This window comes from Hyla sarda, chromosome 1 (assembly GCF_029499605.1).
Source record: "Hyla sarda isolate aHylSar1 chromosome 1, aHylSar1.hap1, whole genome shotgun sequence".
Classification (NCBI taxonomy): domain Eukaryota; kingdom Metazoa; phylum Chordata; class Amphibia; order Anura; family Hylidae; genus Hyla; species Hyla sarda.
In genome coordinates this window covers 230,060,207-230,081,424 of record NC_079189.1, presented here as the reverse complement: position 1 = coordinate 230,081,424, position 21,218 = coordinate 230,060,207, and positions in this window count along the sequence as shown.

Sequence of the window (21,218 nt, the reverse complement as noted above, 5' to 3'; positions counted from 1 at the left end):
AACTGGTCAACTTTTCTTCAGCACAGGTCTTGATGAATCTCCCCCCATATGTATTATTAGCTTGCGGACAATCCTACTGGTATAGACTGAGCCATGGTCAGATCCAGGGCTGCCATCAAAAATTTTGGGGCCCTTTACATAGCTCAAGGCCTGCCCCCACTACCATTGCCCACCCCAAGTCTGCCAGTAATACCAGTATACAAGGAGGAATATTATCACCATATATATATATATATATATATATATATATATATATATTTATATATATATGTGTATTACCATCATACTGTTACTGACCTACCTGATCCTGTATGCTGAGACAAATATTACCAATAATATCAGTATACAAGGAGGAATATTATCGCCATGGATATTACCAACATACTGTCTAAGGCTTCTTTCACACTGCCATGAGGACACGGCAGTGTGACGGCGGTCGGAGGAGCCAGGGAGAATAGCGGGAAAAAAAATTCTGCTTGCGTCATTTTTTTCTCCCGCTACTCCTGCTACAAAATAATGGCGTCCGACGGACTCCATTATAGTAAATGGGATCCATCATTACCCTTTATTGTCCGTTGCGCTCCATGCCGATAACGGCAGTTAAAGGCTGTAAAAAAAAAAAAAGAAAAAGAAACCTAATGGCTGTTTAAGGACAGGGCACAACACCAGTGTGAAAGTAGTCTAAGTAAGTAGGGGCATGAAGGGAGGGGGGACTGGGGGGTTGGGCCTAGTAGACTTGGGGTTAGGGGCTGTCTGTGTCTAAATAGGCTGAAAGTGAATGAAAGAAAGCAAAAAATGCTGACAGCAGCAGGATAGATAGATAGATATATGATAGATAGATATGAGATAGATAGATAGATATGAGATAAATAGATATTAGATAGATAGATATGAGATAGATAGATCAGTGTTTCCCAACCAGGGGGCCTCCAGCTGTTGCAAAACTAAAACTCCCAGTATGATCATAAAGCCAAAGACATACTGGGAGTTATAGTTTTGCAACAGTTGGAGGCCCCCTGGTTTGGAAACACTAAAATAGTTCCAATTTACCTTCCTCTGTCTCCCAAAGTTACTCACTTAAAAAGGGCATTATCAGCAGTGGGCAGGGTAAGTCTTTCTATTACTGGTGGGTGTTAGGGTCTGTGATGAAGCAGGAAACACAGCACAGCCTGCTCTACCAGGCCCATCAGCACAGAGGGAGGTGATAGAAAGGGAGGAGCTTCCCTCTCCGCTCTCTTCCCTGTCAGCACAGCGTGGCCCCTGCGTTGTGACAGGGCTTGCAGGCTGAAGGTTTATAAACAAAAATGATGCCGGCAGTGGAGGGCCCCTTCTCAGTCCTGACTGTTAGCCCTCTCCTGTTGCAGGGGGTGCAGCAGGGGCCCGGGCCCCTTACTGGTGTACTAGCTGTACCCCCCTGATGGCAGCCCTGATCAGATCCATCCAAAATCTGAGCAGTATGAGGAGAAGCCTTACATACAGACTTTTAACTAGGAGTTAATGAATCGCATGTTAAAATCTACACATCTACATAATCATCTGTAATATCTATGAAATTGTCCTAGTTCTTCACTGATGTCTTTGCTAAAATTTTTCCCATTTCAAGTAGTTTTCCCATCTCAGAATTAAAGTGTTTACACTTGAGACATGCAGAATTATCTACCTATGGTTAAGTAAGTGTTTCACAAAACTGCAGCTGGATGTGGATTTGCAAACACTTGATTTATATTTTTGGGCCAAGAAGAAGAACTGTGATGATACACATAAAATGTTCATGAAGCTACAAAATTTATTCCTAGAACATCACCAAAGTGCTGTAAATCCAGTCTCCCATGGAGCAGCTCATGGCTCTAGCATTCACATCTATAAAATAGTTTTGTAGAAGAGATGACCATTTGTTCACGGATGAATTTAAGATGTGATTATACTGGAACCTGTTATGCTTTAGGAATCTTTATTTTGCCTTAAAGAAAAAGTGTGCCAGACTGAAGGTTAAGACAAATGTAAGTTTCAAGACAATCTGCAAATTATGGAAATATAAAGTAGCGCTATATGCCTCTTATTTTCTTTTTTAGGTTGTTTTGTGCCTCTCTCTTTTAAACCCTTAGAGGAACATGGAACATACATGTATGTCGCCGTGCCCTGGTACAACCTGACGCGGTGATCAGGACTTCATGGATCATGACAGATCTTGCTGATGTCTTCCATTAAACGTTAAGATGCCATGATCGATATTGATCACAGCATCTGAAGTATCCGCAATGCTCTGAGGCACCCATCAGACCACCTGTGGTGCAATCTTGGGGGTAAGTATTAGAGAGCTAGACCTGTACCTCTTAATAAATTCTGTACATTCTCACATTACGACCAGTGTATGAAACGCCAGCCTTAAAGCATATTAGTTTCAAATAGTTTATAAAAAAAAAACATGCCTAGTTTTGTTAGATTAACCCTTTAAGGTAATTATAGTGCTATCACTGCTGTCCACTTCATGGTGCACAGCTATTTATCACTTTCTTCATTTTAGGGGTAGAACCAGAGCTGGACTGTTTGCCAGTAGTACATATACAGTGCATCCTTTTCCTTACCTTTCTGGCCAATCAAACCATTTACACTGCTTAGTGATGAAAGTGCACTGGATTGAACAGGCTACACTGTTCTGAAAGCTTTATACAGATGGCATGTAACTGGAGAAGAGGTTACTGATGCACTGGGTTTGCAAGGTGCTATGTGAGCAGAAATTAAAGAAACCGCAAGGAAACGGTTTACACTAAGCACTGAGCTGCCACTTTTGCTGCTAAGAAGCTAACGGAAGGTAGGAGGGGAAATTATCATACGCAATGTTCTCTTTTCTAATAAAAATCATTTGTTTAAGCTATGTCGGTGAGCGGCATTTATCATTGTCTTCAAAGTTTTTTTTGTGTGTATATTTGTCGAACATTTGGCGCAGCGCTCTCAGGCTATTTTTTATGCCTTTTTCGTTTACACTTTTATTTAAAAAAAAAAAAAAAGTGTGTACAGACCAGCTGTTAAGGTTAGTCTTACGCAGTGGTAATGAATATATCAAATGAGACTTTTTGTGAAATGGCACAAAAAAAAGGCGCAAAACCACAAAAAAGGCTCTAAACTATACCAGCCCAGACTTAGCTTAGCTTTTTGGTGTATGTGAAAAGTGAAATTTCAGAAAATGTGACCTACACAAAATTCATCAAATGCACTGCAACCAGTTAGTAAATTTGGTGCTCCTACACATTACCAGTACATCAGAAAAGGTGTAGAAAAATGCTTTAATTACAACTACAATGATGAATGCCCCTCAGTGTTCAAAAGTGCACTTCCAGATACAAAATTCATGAGCCATGCTGCCCTTCTTTTCAGCTTGCTATTTTACGGTGTAGATAATTAACTACTTTATTATTTATATATATATATATATATATATATATATATATATATATATATATAGCCCCTTAAGGACCGGGGTTTTTTCCGTTTTTGCATTTTCATTTTTTGCTCATTGCCTTTAAAAAATCATAACTCTTTCAATTTTGCACCTAAATCCATATGATTGCTTATTTTTTGTGCCACCAATTCTACTTTGTAATGACATCAGTCATTTTGCCCAAAAATCTACGGTGAAACGGAAAAAAAAAATCATTGTGCGACAAAATTGAAAAAAACGCTGTTTTGTAACTTTTGGGGGCTTCAGTTTCTACGTAGTACATTTTTCGGTAAAAATGACACCTTATCTTTATTCTGTAGATCCATACGATTAAAATGATACCCTACTTATATAGGTTTGATTTTGTCGGACTTCTGGAAAAAATCATAACTACATGCAGGAAAATTAATACGTTTAAAATTGTCATCTTCTGACCCCTATAACTTTTTTATTTTTCGTATTTGTATGGGGCGGTATGAGGGCTCATTTTTTGCGCCGTGATCTGAAGTTTTTAATGGTACCATTTTTGTATTGATAGGACTTATTGATCGCTTTTTATTCATTGTTAAATGATATAAAAAGTGACCAAAAATGCACTATTTTGGACTTTGGAATTTTGACCGAGCGGTTTAATTAATGATATATTTTTATAATTCAGACATTTCCGCACGCGGTGATACCATATATGTTTATTTTTATTTACACTGTGATTTTTTTTTATGGGAAAAGGGGGGTGATTCAAACTTTTAATAGGGAAGGGGTTAAATGATCTTTATTCACTTTTTTTTTCACTTTTTTTTTGCAGTGTTATAGCTCCCATAGGGACCTATAACACTGCACACACTAATCTTTATAATTGATCACTGGTTTCTCACAGGAAACCAGTGATCGATGATTCTGCCGCTTGACTGCTCATGCTTGGATCTCAGGCACTGAGCAGTCATTCGGCGATTGGACAGCGAGGAGGCAGGTAGGGACCCTTCCGCTGTCCTGTAAGTTGTTCGCCGCGGCTATCCCGAACAGCCCACTGAGTTAACCGGCAGTTTTTACTTTCACTTTTAGCCGCGTGGCTCAGCTCTGAGCGCGCGGCTAAAGGGTTAATAGCGCGCGGCACCGCGATCGGCGCTGCGCGCTATTAGCGGCGGGTCCTGGCTTAACTATGATGCCGGGCCCGCCGTGATATGATCCGGGGTTACCGTGTAACCCCACGTTATATCACGGGAGCAGGACCAAGGACGTACCTGTACGTCCTTGGTCCTTAAGGGGATAGTGAATTCAGAAAGTTTTCAGACCTTTTTTTCACATTTAGTTATGTTATGGCCTTGTGCTAAAATAAACACCACAAATGCAGTCAAAGGTGATGACTTATTCCATAACGTGCAAAAGACAACGTTTCGCCAGCCTCACACTGGCTTTTTCAAGTGAGGAATTTTCATTCTACAACTACTCATATTTGTTCTAGAGAGCAACTACTTTTCCTTCAATGACACCTACTACATACAGTTGCGTGGGACCGCGATGGGGAGTAACATGGCGCCAACTTATGCTAACATTGTCATGGCCGGCTTTGAGGATGAACATGTCTATGTATCCCACCACTCCAGGAGACTCCTGGGGTTGTGGAGATACATAGATGACATCTTTGTCATCTGGACTGGCACAACCACAGAATTACTTGATTTTCAAACTCACCTCAACAGCATTGACCCGGATTTACAATTTACACTTACATTTTCTACAGATTCAGTTAACTTTCTCGATACCAAGTTGAGCATAGCTAATAATCTACTGACCACAGACATCTATCACAAACCAACTGATTGTAACACCTTACTAAAATATGAATCGGCACATCCAAGACCTATGATAACCTCCTTACCATACAGTCAATTACTTAGGGCAAGTCGCATCACAGACACTGACAATAAATTTGATAAAGCGATCAATCTTATGGTTCGACAATTCAGTGATAGAGGCTATCCACAGGAAGTTATTTCCAAACATGCCAATAGAGTGAAGACAGAGAGAGCCACTGGAAGATCATTCACCAACAAGAAAGATCAAACTAATCGCATACCATTCATATCTACGTATGAGGTATCTAACAACATCTCAGCTGCCATCAAAAGACACTGGTATATTGTTAAAGACAGTTTTCCACAAATAAAGGAATTTCAGGTCCCCCCCCCCTGATGTCTTATCGCAGAGCTCGCAATCTGAGGGACCATCTAGTTAAACTGATGTTACTGGCCCGAACCCCAATAAACAACAAAAATACTTTTCCGTGAAATCCAAGGGTTGCTTACCATGCTTACGCTGCGTCAGTTGCAAGTATCTCCAAAAAGGTAGTTCTTTCATTCATCCGACCACGTTGAAAGAATATCCCATAAAGTTTTATCTTACATGTGAAAGTGATCACATTACTTACGTTCTGTGGTGCCCATGTAAACTAATATACATAGGTAAAACCAAAAATGACTTTCGTATCAGACTTAACCAACATAGATACTCCATCCGTAAAAAACGGATGGACCTCCCGGTCTCCAAGCACTTTGTAGAAGCTGGACATACTGAGTCGGAACTAAAATGCATGATTATTGATCATATCCCCCCCTTAAATGAGGAGGTGATAGGATCACTATTCTACAAACCAGAGAACTCAGGTGGATATTTGACCTTAACAGTCTGAAACCTAATGGTTTAAACGTTGAATTCACAGTGTTACCCAAAATGCTTAGACAATAGAAAGTTAGGTGGGAGTCTAGCTGGTATAGCCCTTTTTGTGTTTTGTCTCGGTCCGTATGTAGGTGAATAGTGATATAAAAACGCTTTGTTTCCTGTACTAAACTACTTTTATCTTATCTTATTTTTTTAGAATTATTGCCAAATGGGGAATGGCCATGATGTCACAATTTTCTGTCACCTCCTGTTCCATATTTGGACCTCCGTATCCTGCGTTGAACTTTATGGGCTCATATGCACACTTTTGTTTTTCTATTGTGTTCCATCCTTGGTAACTCCTGCTTTCTCCCTATAATACCCTATTATACTCTGGGATGTATGATATTCTTGGTGGGGGAACTTTAGCGTTACTACCTTGCAACTGCATGGATATGGGATTATGGATATTTGTTTAATACTCTGAATTATTCGGAGGAACCACATTTCCAGTGAGAGATTGGTGCATGTCCATGGACCTCTCCTTTACTCACGTCCCACGAGACCCGATACGCATGGGTGTGTGATTTGCTATCCCTGACATGACTGTGAGTATGCTTGCCAGAGGTCATGGGTTCATTTCTAATATTTCTCTTTTTTCCAGATTATCCCTGATGGCTCGGTTCATGTACACCAACTGGAATCGGTTCATATACACCGATCGTCACTGGGCGAACTTTACATGGGAGACACAGTTTTTTCCCCACCGTACCTTATTGGAGCATGCGCGTATGACGGAACATCCGGGTAAGCGGTTGCTATGGATGTGGCGGTTGCGCGACCAATAGACAGGAACCCGTTCGTAAACCCGGAAGTGCGATCGAGACACGCGCCTTCTAGCTCTCCATGAGAACGGTGAATCCTGCATATCGTGGACATCATGGCGCATCCCTGTGAGGTAATCACTTTCACCACCGACATCACTAATGAACTTTCACTACTGGAGATTGTAATGATCTCAATATGAAACACCATATGATTGATCGCCATGATCTACCAGCACTTTATGTGGTTATATGTATATGTAAATGATGCACCTTTTGTTTTGATGTACTAATACGTTGATTTGTAAACATTGTCACTCACTACTATACTTTGTTTTGATATGTAAATGATGCCTGTAATTGATCACATGATGATGTGGGCAGCCTTAGGGCGGTCCATATATACCCTGTGTTTGTCACTATTCCTCACTTGAAAAAGCCAGTGTGAGGCTGGCGAAACGTTGTCTTTTGCACGTTATGGAATAAACCATCACCTTTGACTGCATTTGTGGTGTGCTGCATTCAATTTTTTTAATATATATATATATATATATATATATATATATTATTATTATTTTTTATAAATTAGCAACGATTTCTAATATTCTCTTTTTATCAAGGGGTATTTAATGCACAGAATTATGAGGAAAAAGTTGTATTTTTATTTATTTTAGCACAAGGCCATAACATAACTAAATGTGAAAAAAAGGGTCTGAAAACTTTCTGAATTCACTATATATATATATATATATATATATATATATATATATATATATATATATGTGTGTGTATGTAATAAAGTAGTTAATTATCTACACCGTAAAATAGCAAACTGAAAAGAAGGGCAGCATGGCTCATGAATTTTGTTTCTGGAAGTGCATTTGGATTAAGGAACTGGTGGACCCAGCCTCCAATTATGCGAGCACCCCATATCTGTTACCAGCGAATACTGCTTGATGTGCTGCTTCTATTTGGATAATATATATATATATATATATATATATATATATATCCTAATAAGCAGCACATCCGCCCAAAAAAACAAAGTATAAGGTGCACGCCATCATCGGGTTCCTTGTCAGGGAATACAACGTAAATAAATGGAAAAGATCGCAGCACACGTAAAAATTCCATAAAGTGCAAGTGTTTATTGTTTCCTCACAACATAAAGTGCGACGTTTCTGAGGCCTCTCGCTTGAGAAAGGAGGCAAGAGGCCTCAGAAACGTTGCACTTTATGTTGTGAGGACACAATAAACACTTGCATTTTATGGAATTTTTACATGTGCTGCGATCTTTTCCATATATATATATATATATATATACAGTAACCCCCCCGACCTACGATGGCCCCGACATATGATGAAATCGACATACGATGGCCTCTCAGAGGCCATCGCATGTCGATGTCAGCATCGACATACGATGCTTTTATATATCTGGGCCATCGCATTAACTGCTATCCGACAGCGCAAAATGCTTAAGCTGCTGTCGGATAGCAGTTTAAGCATCCCGGACAGGTTCGCTCACAGATCCCCGCTGCTCCAGGTCCACTTCGCGATCCTCCAGTGTCTTCCGCATCTCCTCCAGAGTCCGGGCCTCGCTTTCCGGCATCGTTATTATGTCACTACGCACGCGTAATAACGTCACCAGAAAGCGAGGCCCGGACCCTGCAGAAGATGCGGAAGAAGCCGGAGGATCCCGAAGAAGACGCCGGAGCAGCGGGACAGCATCGGGAGCCCCTGGGACAGAATCGGGAGTGGTGAGGATGCGGTCCGGAGCAGCGGGGACAGGTGAGTATAACTTCCTATACTTTACATTGCACGGATCCCTCAACATACGATGGATTCGACAAACGATGGGTCGTTTGGAACGAATTACCATCGTATGTTGAGGGACCACTGTATATATATATATATATATATATATATTGCATTGGCATGTATATTCAGACCATTTAGTACTTAATTAAGGCATCATTGGCAGTAATTGCAGCCTTCAGTCTTCTTGGTTATGATGCCACAAAATTTGCACACTGGGACCTGGGGATTTTTTCCATTCTTCTCTGCAGATCCTCTCAAACTCTGTCAGGTTTGATGGGGATGAGGACCTTTGGTGGAAAGTCGCTTTCATGTCTCTCCAGAGATGCCCCTAACTCATACCCTCTAACCATAGCTGCAATTACTCTCTGCTGGCCCAGACCCATTCTACATGCCCTATGTCCAACTTTGCATACCTTCAAGCTCAAATGATTGATAAGTATGGCAAATATAACTAGGAACTTCCTTTTTAGGCTCTACATAAAATTAGTTTTAACGCATATCTACATTGATGTGTGTGTTTTCCCTTTCTTCTTTTTGTGTTTTTAAGGAATGTGCATCTTTATTTTCATCAAGCCTACTGGGCAGTTCGTTTTCTGCATAGAAACAACTCTCCTCTGCGCATTCAGCCTTTTTTTTTATACACCAAATTCTGGTTGCTACAGTTAGCAGTAAAATTCACAGAAGTTCAGAAGTTCGGTGCCAATCTATAAGTGTCATAGGCAGAAAACAGGACATAAATAATTACCCCAAAACAATAAACAATGAATTTCATAATCATGAAGATATGTGTGAGAATTTATGTTTGAAAGAAAAAATGCATACTACTAGAAGAATCTGTGCAACTACATTGACGTACCGTACTATAAATATCTCAGGGAAGTGCACCTAGCGCACAAAAAAGGCTATCACAGCTATTGCTGGCGGCATCCTGTACTGTCCTGCTGCTATGTATGTGGCGTCCTGTACTCTCCTGCTGCTATGTATGTTCATCTTCACTTTCTATAAATAAAGTCTGGAAATACCTGGTTAACCCCTTAAGGACTCAGCCCATTTTGGCCTTAAGGACTCAGACAATTTAATTTTTACGTTTTCATTTTTTCCTCCTCGCCTTCTAAAAATCATAACTCTTTTATATTTCCATCCACAGACTAGTATGAGGGCTTGTTTTTTGCGCGACCAGTTGTCCTTTGTAATGACTTAACTCATTATATCATAAAATGTATGGCGCAACCAAAAAACACTATTTTTGTGGGGAAATTAAAACGAAAAACGCAATTTTGCTAATTTTGGAAGGTTTTGTTTTCACGCCGTACAATTTCTGGTAAAAATGACATGTGTTCTTTATTCTGAGGGTCAATACGATTAAAATGATACCCATTATTATATACTTTTATATTATTGTTGCGCTTAAAAAAAATCACAAACTTTTTAACCAAATTAGTACGTTTATAATCCCTTTATTTTGATGACCTATAACTTTTTTATTTTTCCGTATAAGCGGCGGTATGGGAGCTCATTTTTTGCGCCATGATCTGTACTTTTTTTTGATACCACATTTGCATATAAAAAACTTTTAATACATTTTTTATAATTTTTTTTAAAAAAAATGTATTAAAAAAGTAGGAATTTTGGACTTTTTAAATTTTTTTTCGTTCACGCCGTTCACCGTACGGGATCATTAACATTTTATTTTAATAGTTCGGACATTTACGCACGCGGCGATACCAAATTTGTCTATAAAAAATGTTTTTTACGCTTTTTAGGGGTAAAATAGGAAAAAACGGACGTTTTACTTTTTTATTGGGGGAGGGGATTTTTCACTTTTTTTTTACTTTTACTTTTACATTTTTTTACATTTTTTTTTACACTTGAATAGTCCCCATAGGGGACTATTCATAGCAATACCATGATTGCTAATACTGATCTGTTCTATGTATAGGACATAGAACAGATCAGTATTATCGGTCATCTTCTGCTCTGGTCTGCTCGATCACAGACCAGAGCAGGAGACGCCGGGAGCCGCACGGAGGAAGGTGAGGGGACCTCCGTGCGGCGTTATGAATGATCGGATCCCCGCAGCAGCGCTGCGGGCGATCCGATCGTTCATTTTAATCGCGAACTGCCGCAGATGCCGGGATCTGTATTGATCCCGGCACCTGAGGGGTTAATGGCGGACGCCCGCGAGATCGCGGGTGTCGGCCATTGCCGGCGGGTCCCTGGCTGCGATCAGCAGCCGGGATCAGCCGCGCATGACACGGGCATCGCTCCGATGCCCGCGGTTATGCTTAGGACGTAAATGTACGTCCTGGTGCGTTAAGTACCACCTCACCAGGACGTACATTTACGTCCTGCGTCCTTAAGGGGTTAAAGTCTGGTGATTGCCATTCAACTCTTTTTTGTTATTGCTTAGATTAGACTTTTTGCTCAGTGAATTGAGCACCCTATAACAGGAATTAGTGGATGCTGTGTAAAGATTGGAACTGCTTTGGTAAGTTATAATCAGCATGGATAGTGATCCGCTGTGCAGAGTGCTATATCTCTTTTATAGACAGTGTCAGAGAGCAGCAGGAAACGCTAGCAGAATGCTTGGGTGTATAGGGAGAGGTATTAGCAGTAGAAAGAGGCAAGTGCTCATGCCGCTGTACAGAAGACTGTGAGACTCAGAGAACAATGTGAGACAGAGTATTGTGCGCAGTACTGGAGACCGTATATACAGAAAGATAACGATACTTTGGAGTGAGTTCAGAGAGGAGGTTCATAACCCAATACATGGATTGCAGGATAGAACCTTCTAGGAAATGTTAAAGGACCTTAACATGTATAGCTTGGAAAGAAGATGAGACAGAGGGGATATGATAGAAAAGTTTAAATACATAAAGGAAATCAATATAATAAAGTGGAGAGTATATTTAAAAGAAGAAAAACTACCTCAGGAGGGCAAATATTTATATTAGAGGGGCAAAGGTTTATGCTGTTATATAAGGAGATATTACTTTACTCAGAGAGTGGTGGATGCATGGAATAGCCTTCCTGCAGAAATGGTCGCTGCAAATACAGTGAAGGAGTTTAAGTATGCATGGGATAGGCCTACGGCTATCCTTTATATAGGATAAAACCAGGGACTATTGATAGGATTCAGATTATTGGGCAGACTAGATGGGCCAAATGGTTCTTATCTACTAACACTTTATAGGTTTCTATGACTGCTAAGGGTGAAGCCTGTGTCTGCAGTCTAGTCTCAGCATGCTTAAAGTGTTGTTACACTTAGCATTGTTACGGTGCTGTACCACTTACAGTAATAATGCAGACATAAAATAATGGTGCCCCACTATGTGCCATGTTCAGTATAAGTACAGCCACACTGTAATATTGCCTCCAGTATGCTAATAGTGTTCCCTTTGTGCAGCTTACAATATGAGTGCCCTCACACAGTATTAGTGCCCTCCTTAGGTTCCACATATCCTACACACTTCCTACACACTTATATAATAATGCCACAAAGTGATTTTATTTATGTCCCACATACAGAAAGGATGCCCCTTTATGCCTCCTGTTTCTCCACTGTGCCCTACACACAGTGTGAATGACCCCTTACACCACACAATAAGGATGTCCCCTTGGTGCCCCCATATGGTAAAGATGCCCCTTTAATTTCCTCCACACTCAGTAAGTATACGTCCTTAGTGTTACTGACACACAGTAGGGGTGTCTTAATCATTGTAATCATACCCCCTTAGTGCCCCACACAAAGCATGATGCCCTATTACAGTCATGATATTATTTAGTGCCTTCACACAGTATTGATGCCTCCTCAGTTGTGCCTCACAGTATTGATTCTCCTTTAGTACCCCTTAGTACTGATTTTTCCTTAGTGTTCACTCACAGTATTGATACCACTTATGTCACTCACACATTAACATTGCTTCCCTTACAGAAGTAGTGTTCATTTAAAAATAAAAGTATCAACAACCTAGGACCATTTTCACACTTCATGAAACTGCTCATTCTGCAGGTCTCTATCAGCCTGTGCAAACAGGTATGATGATGTAGTGACCCGGTACAGAACATGTTACACTGCCTGTCCTCTTAGGTAAATGTTGCCTCAGGTGTCTGTTTCGGCCCACAGCTCTAGAAAACTTGTCATTTAATTTTGTCTTTATTATTCTATATTTTATACCAATGAGTTCTGTTTATCCTCTATAAAGTGTACTGTGGCTTTAAGGGAAAGGTTTCAAAGGAGTACTGTGATCACTATAGCCAATCTAGAGTCCAGCCCTAATTTCAGTAACCCTGCATCTGTGGTTTTTATTGCCCCAGTGCTTGTCTCAGGAAGCTGCTTATCCTTGGAGGAGTGTGGAGGTTAACAGTACCCTGGCGTCACAAATTCTATTCTAGTCACAACACCTTTTCAATACTCTACACAACCCACCCAGTTAGCCACCACAATTATATCACTGCACTCACAGAGTTTATGGGGTAGCAGAGAGCAGACAGCTATCTGCTCCACATTTGTATTAAACCCCATGGTACAGATATAAGTTGAAGTCATGTTTATCCATAGATTCAGGTCACTAGGTCAAAATCTGTGGCCTGTGCTCTAGATGCCTGGTGCAAGTGACCGCTTTGCCAACTGTCCTGGTTATGGGGGACACCCCCTATATCATCCTTTTGAAGTGGAGACTTTGGAGCACATGCTTCTGGTGCTCTCCCTGTAATATGGCCTTGCCTGTTAGACTGTTTGTATTTAGCCTTTAGCCAGTAGAGGGCACTTTGTAGGAGTGTGTAGATGACAATTAGCTGCTGGGAGTACTGTAAGTTGGCTGAGGGGATACCTGCTGTGACTACTTGAAGTGACATGGAATGGGGTGATTCCTGCTGTGACAAATAGAAGTGAAGTTGGCTGAGGAGAAACTTGCTATGATAACTGGAAGGGGTAGGTAGTGCCGGGATTCTGCTTTGACTGCTTAAAGGAGAGATAGTTGCAGAAAGATCTGCTGTGACTATTCGGGAAGAGGTGGGGGGCATTGGGTAATGAGCAGGGTGTAGCTTGCACATTACCTGTTGCTGGATTTTTTTTTTTCCATTTAAATGTGTATCAATTGCTCATTCCACTAAATGTGCGAATTCAGCTCAACCACATCCCATCTCTGGCTCCTTGGATTGCTCCTATACCTTGCAAAGATTTGTCTAGTGTACTATATTGTGTATATTTACTGGATATTACATTATGTAAGATAATTGATAGAAAGCCACTAAACAATTGTGCCTGCACCAGTGATCAGGTTACTTATTATATTTGAGAAAGCACCCGATAATTCTTTGGAAAGTCCCATCTGATTATACTATGTTTATGGATGTCTTTCAACTTATATCAGTGGCTAGAAAAATGTTTTATTCTATTTCATTAATCTCTTTCTTGTACAGACCTGTTAGCAGTGTAAGTACAAATTACTGAATAATTGTTGTGATAAGACATCAATCTGAAATGTCGCTAGAAATTCTAGTAAGGTACTTACGCTATCTACAGACTATCTGCATTAAAAAGAACTTTCTGAAATTGTACAATAACATGGGCATTCAAACAAAGACATGTTCAGTCTGATTTAGGATTATTTGTTTTATGCTTTGTGAGTTAAATGCATGGCTTAAGTCTCGGTGTGAGGTGTGTAACGTGGAAAAACTAGATGACAACTTGTATGTTAACAAAGAAGCCTAGCAAATAAAATGGGGGGGGGGCAGCCTTCATCCTGAAGGAACACATTGATATAGGTGGGGTCACTGAGACATGGCTAGACTCCTCACATGACTGGGCTGTCAATCTACAGGGGTTTACAATGTTTCACGAAAATAGGGTAAACATGAAAGCTGGTGGAGTCTGTCTGTATGTTAGAAGTGGTATGAAAGTCAGTGTGAACGATGCCATAGTGTGTGATGATTCTGGGGATGTGGAATCCCTGTAGGTAGAATTACAGAGGGAAACACTGAAAATACATTTTTTGGTGTAATCTATAGACCCCCCCAACACCCCTGAGAAGATAGAAGGTCGGCTGCATACACCAATAGAGAGGGCTGCCCGGGCGGGTACAGTGGTAATAATTGGAGATTTTAACTATCCAGATGTTGATTGGGGTCAAGGTTCGGCTAAAACTGCAAAAGGGATACAATTGCTAAATTAATTGCAGGATAATTTTATAGATCAGTTTGTGGAGGACCCAACAAGAAGTGATGCTCTGTTGGATGGATCTGGTAATTTCTAATAACGCAGAGCTGGTTGGTAATGTAACAGTGCGTGAAAATCTTGGTAATAGCGACCACAATATAGTTACTTTTGCCGTAAAGTGTAGAAAACAAAGACATGTCGGGAGGGCAAGAACATATTTTAAGGGTACATTCACACATACAGGATCCTGCGCAGATTTGATGCGCAGGATTTGTAACTGCAGATTAGAAGCTGTGCTCAGTCATTTAGTTTACATTAAAATCTGCAGCAGAAAATCCTGTGCATCAAATCTGCGTACGTGGGAACATACCCTAAAAAGGCAAATTTCCCATACTGATACAGATGATATTTAAATCAAAGGACCATACTCAGAGAGTGGTAATCAATTATTCCTACTCTGAATTGTTCCCAATTTTAAGTGGTGTAGCCCAAGGTTTAGTACTGGGCTCACTTTTGTTTAACTTATTTATTAATTATATAGACATTGGGATTACAAGCTCTGTTTCTACCTTTGCAGATAACACCAAGCTTTGTAGCACAGTACAGTCTGTAGAAGAAAGTTATAAGTGTCTGGGCACCCACTTGGCAAATGAGGTTCAATGTGGATAAATCCGTGGATAAGTTATGCATCTGGGTACAAAAAAACCACCAGCATGCATGTCCTAGGGTAATTAAAACTGGGCAAGTAGAAAAGGATCTGGGTGTACTTGTAGCTAATAGACTACAGAACAGCATGCATCAAAAATTAAATGGACTTGCGGAACTGGAACATCACATTAAAGGGGTTATCAAGCAGGGAAGGACCTTTGGTCATTGCACAATAAAAAAAAACAAAAAATAAAAAAACCTTTACTCACCTCCAGCCGGTCCCTGACTGCGATCCTCCTTATGTCAGAGTGTCACACTGCTATCAGCCAATCATTGAAGGGGCAGTATGACACTCTGTGCTCCAATATCACTCCAGGCCCAAGTTTCACGATTTCTGAGAGGAAGAGAACTACAGACAGGACCGGAGCAGGAGACCTTTTTTATTTACTGTGCAATGGCCAAAGTTAACCCCCCCCCCCCTTCTGAATAACCCCTTTTGGACACCGGTTCATAAATAGGATGTCCTCGAGGTGGAAAACGAATAAAGAAAATAACACTAAAAATGTGTATGGAACATTTTAGCTATAAGAAAATAATTAAAAATATATATTTTTTAGTCTTAAGAAGAGACATTTAAGGAGAGATATGATCAACCTATTTCAGTATATAAATAGTCCACACAAAAATATGAGGAAAACTCTTTTCCCCTACATTTTGGTCCCCAGGGGCGAAAAGCATTCTTTACTATAATTACAGTGAATTTATGGAACAGTTTACCTGAGGAACTGATTACAACAAAAATAGCTGAGGGATTCAAAACAGGCTCAGATACTGTATATTCTTAGATTAAAATAACATTAATGCGTTTGTAGAAATATAGAATCACATCCACACCCCTTCCTTTAATCCATCTCCTTCCCTTCTTGGTATGTAACTATCTAACTATGATAACAAATCATATAAAAGACAACGTACTGCATGTGTTTTCTGGTGAAAATCATCAACTGAATTTAATAAAAGTGAACAAATTTCTTTAAAGTACATTTTAATGGGGTAGTCTCATACGGGGACATTTATCATCGCTGCTTTGGTAAGCGAGTTCTGTAGGCATTTTTTTTGTTTTTGTTTTTGCTTATGTGTGAAATATTTATCATACTCATCACATCACACATCACAGGGATTTGATAAATTTGGCTTACATAAGCAAAAACCAATAAATCACTTTTGAATACCATTTTTTTAGCACACATAAGTGTGGTGACCCACGGGTGTATGGCGGGTCAACGTGTGGAGGGGTGTGAGTGATGGGATTAGATGGTATTAACCCCTAGTGTTCGTGACGCCAGTCTGGTTTTAGGGTTCCGGAACACCACATGCCTGGTTTCTCCGCTATCCCAGTTGTTAGTAGGGAAATGAGAGTCCACAACAAGTTATGGTCAAACAAAGGCTTTACTGAGTATAAGACAGATGGAATTATCTTTACAGCTAAGGCCAGATTTCCCAGAGAGGTGGCCAGGACCCAGAAGGACCTCGCAGTTGCTGGACCATTATACTTTTAATTTACTTGACTCGAGATCAGACTTGACTTTACTATATGCAGGACTTGACTAGTTTCAGTGACAGCAGACATAGACTTGAGACTTACTGGAATGACTGTAGCTTTTGGGGTCTTCCAGATGTTGATCACTTGCACTGAGATCTCTGGTGGTTGCTGTGCTCAGTCAGGTAGCAAGAGCTAAGACAGTGAATTGTAATGATAGTGTAAAAAGGGGAGGCAGTCCTGCTAGGCTAGGTCAGAGTAAAAGATATAAGGTCAAAAATTAGAAAAAAGAGAGAGAGAAAAAAGAAAACGTGTCTAAAATAGCATAAAATTATAACATTTATTTGGAAAAATGATGTGAGGTCTGCGGCAGGGCCCTTGTCGCAGACTGGTCACTAGATAAAATGGTTACAATGGTATAAAATGCTAAAAATATAAAATATACACAGTGGTATTGCACTTCACTAATTGGACAATGAGACAATGAAAGTGGGGCAATGGGACAGTGCAAACAGTATCTGTTTAGTTATACTGTAAAGTCATATTATAGGAGCCAGGATTAATCCAGATGAAAGTACATAGCAAAAAAGTTGATAATCCAATAGGGTAGTTTTCAGTAGTGCTGGAGCCTCCCAGATTGGGGCCCACTATAAACGTTTTTAGGTGCAGAGATACAGGCGATGCCCCCTCTACCCCGACGGCATGGGGACTGAATGCAAGAGGGCAATCGCTATACAGTTCAGGCACTTAGTGCCTCTTACCGGCTACAGTGTGCACAGTCAGGTGAGTGTATGTCTACAGTCTTCCTGAACCTCCACCATTGAAAAAGGGGACGCAGTTCCCCGAAACGCGTCTGGTGTTAAGACAACCCTGCACATCATCTGAGACAATCTTTACCGCATTGCCGGTCCTCACCTACTCTCTCACCTGCTCCCCGTGCCGTCTGGGTAGAGAGGATACCTCCAGCGTTGCCATACGCTGCTACGACCGCTAGGCTTCACAGCGCTGCCACACGCTGCTTCCCAGCCATCATCTCCAACCCCCAGCACCGGGGTGCTACATTTCTCCCGTGCTGCCGGGACAGAGGGACGTGTATCCGGATCGCAAGCACAGCTGCACTCACCTGTCTGTGCACACTGTAGCCGGTAAGAGGCACTAAGTGCCTGAACTGTATAGCGATTGCCCTCTTGCATTCAGTCCCCGTGCCGTCGGGGTAGAGGGGGCATCGCCTGTATCTCTGCACCTAAAAACGTTTATAGTGGGCCCCAATCTGGGAGGCTCCAGAGCTACCGAAAATTTGCCTTATTGGATTATCAACTTTTTTGCTATGTACTTTCATCTGGATTAATCCTGGCTCCTATAATATGACTTTACAGTATAACTAAACAGATACTGTTTGCACTGTCCCATTGCCCCACCTTCATTGTCTCATTGTCCAATTAGTGAAGTGCAATACCACTATGTATATTTTATATTTTTAGCATTTTATACCATTGTAACCATTTTGTCTAGTGACCAGTCTGCGACAAGGGCCCTGCCGCAGACCTCACATCATTTTTCCAAATAAATGTTATCATTTTATGCTATTTTAGACACGTTTTCTTTTTTCTCTCTCTCTTTCTTCTAATTTTTGACCTTATATCTTTTACTCTGACCTAGCCTAGCAGGACTGCCTCCCCTTTTTACACTATTAGTACTCTTTCTTGGCACATGGGTATGTGCAAAGCAGTATCCTTGGTATATGTTTTCTCTTTTTACGTTGAGCTCCCACATTTTTTTTAAATATAAGTGAATTGTAATGGCCGCCCCTTTATATAGTGTGGGGTTGAACTAAAGCCCATTGGTCAAGCTGCGGGTCATAGGTTAAGCTGGTGCTCTCTGGGAGAACATTTGACAACTAATCATGTGACTGCAGAACATAACATGTGACAGACTTACACAGGTCCTTTGTTCTATCTATACATTAGGATCCTGTCTATACATTAAAGCAGTATACACAACATTCTGGAAACAACAGGGGGAGACCCTGCAGGGGAGCCCCCAGGTCACTTAGGGTTTCAACCTGACAGGGCCTAAAGTTAGCATAGGGCCATGTCCTGTACTCAGGGCCGGCTTTGGGGCGGGGCAAACCAAGCAATTGCCTAGGGCCCCCATCCCGCAGGGGGCCCCCTGCCGGTTGCTCAGCATAGGCCTAATCAAGCACAGGGGTTTCCGCGGCCACCACTGAGCAGCCCGCAGGGGCCCCCGTCACATTCTGGACATCCGTGTGTCCCTAAAAATCTTTTTGGGACACAAGGATGTCCCTGTCACCTTTCTGCGGCAGCCCCCGCGTTAACTTTAAAAACGCAGGGGCTGCCGGGAGTTAACGCACGCAGGGACGTCACGTCACTGACGTCCCTTGCGTGGGCCCATAGCAACGGATGAGCGGAGCTGTGAGGAGGAAGCGCGCTGGCCGGAATGGTAAGTCTCCAGCACCAGCTGGCAGCACGTCCTCATCGGTGCGCCGACCACCGGTCCTCCAGTCCTGGGACCTACTGCTATGGTCTATAGGCCATAGCAGTAGATCGTGACCCTGGACTGGAGGAGCGGTGGTCGGAACACTGAAGTGGGGCAGTGCACAGGCATACAGCCTTCAGCCATACAATGTATATGTCTGAAGGCTGTATGTCTGTGGGGGAACTGTACTGCACCTAATGTGGGGAGCAATACTGCACCTAATGTGGGGAGCTATACTGCACCTAATGTGAGGGAACTATACTGCACCTAATGTGGGGGAACTATACTGCACCTAATGTGGGGGAACTATACTGCACCTAATATGGGGGAACTATACTGCACCTAATGTGGGGGAAATATACTGCACATAATGTGGGGCAACTGTACTGCACCTAATGTGGGGCAACTGTACTGCACCTAATGTGGGGGAACTGTACTGCACAATATGTGGAGGAACTATACTGCACCTAATGTGGGGGAACTGTACTGAACCTAATATGGGGGAACTGTACTGCCAACCTAATGTGAGGGAACTATACTGCCAACCTAATGTGGGGGAACTATACTGCCAACCTAATGTGGGGGAACTATACTGCCAACCCAATGTGTGGGAACTATACTGCCAACCTAATGTGTGGGAACTATACTGCCAACCTAATGTGTGGGAACTATACTGCCAACCTAATGTGGGGGAACTATACTGCCAACCTAATGTGTGGGAACTATACTGCACCTAGTGTGGGGTAACTGTACTGCCAACCTAATGTGGGGGAACTATACTGCCAACCTAATGTGTGGGAACTATACTGCCAACCTAATGTGTGGGAACTATACTGCCAACCTAATGTGGGGGAACTATACTGCCAACCTAATGTGTGGGAACTATACTGCACCTAGTGTGGGGTAACTGTACTGCCAACCTAATGTGGGGGAACTATACTGCCAACCTAATGTGTGGGAACTATACTGCCAACCTAATGTGTGGGAACTATACTGCCAACCTAATGTGGGGGAACTATACTGCCAACCTAATGTGTGGGAACTATACTGCACCTAGTGTGGGGTAACTGTACTGCCAACCTAATGTGTGGGAACTATACTGCACCTAATGTGGGGGAACTGTACTGCCAACCTAATGTGGGGGAACTATACTGCCAACCTAATGTGGGGGGGGGGGGGGGGAACGATACTGCCAATCTAATGTGGGGAACTGTACTGCCAACCTAATGTGGGGGAACTATACTGCACCTAATGTGGGGGAACTGTACCGCCAACCTAATGTGGGGGAACTATACTGCCAACCTAATGTGTGGGAACTATACTGCCAACCTAATGTGGGAAACTATACTGCTAACCTAATGTGGGAGGAACTGTACTGCACACCTAATGTGGAGGAACTGTACTGCCAACCTAATGTGGGGGAACTGTACTGCACACGTAATGTGGGGGAACTGTACTGCACACCTAATGTGGGGGGAACTGTACTGCACACCTAATGTGGGGGAACTGTACTGCCAACCTAATGTGGGGGGACTATACAAAAATATAAAATTGTACTATTCTGATCCCTATAACTCTTTTATTTTCTGTATATGGGGATGTACTGCACACCTAATGTGGGGGAACTATACT